Below are 377 nucleotides of genomic sequence, written 5' to 3' on the forward strand. Positions count from 1 at the left end.
CTTATTTATTCCACATACACATATTATGTCCCAAGTCACTGTACTACGTCCAGAGATGAAACATGTGGCCCCTAGATATAAAAGAGCTCAAAGAGAAGAGCAGTGGTTCTTAACCCGGCTGCACACAGAATATTCTGGAGGGTGATTGAAACAAACAAACAAATAAACAAACAAAATGGATGCCTGAGTTCCCTGCATCCTGGCCATGAGAGATTAAACAAATTTATTTAGCTCCCTTAGCTTATAGCACATTGTGTATGATTGGGAAAATAGAAGCTACTTCACAGGCTAGTTATAAGTATTAATTCATAACACTTGCTTACCCGTGTACCTGGTAGAAAGTACACAGGTGATAAATTGCTGGGAGTGGGGTAGGA

The sequence above is a fragment of the Pteropus medius genome, unplaced genomic scaffold (assembly GCF_902729225.1).
Source record: "Pteropus medius unplaced genomic scaffold, Ma_sr-lr_union100, whole genome shotgun sequence".
NCBI classification, from domain to species: domain Eukaryota; kingdom Metazoa; phylum Chordata; class Mammalia; order Chiroptera; family Pteropodidae; genus Pteropus; species Pteropus medius.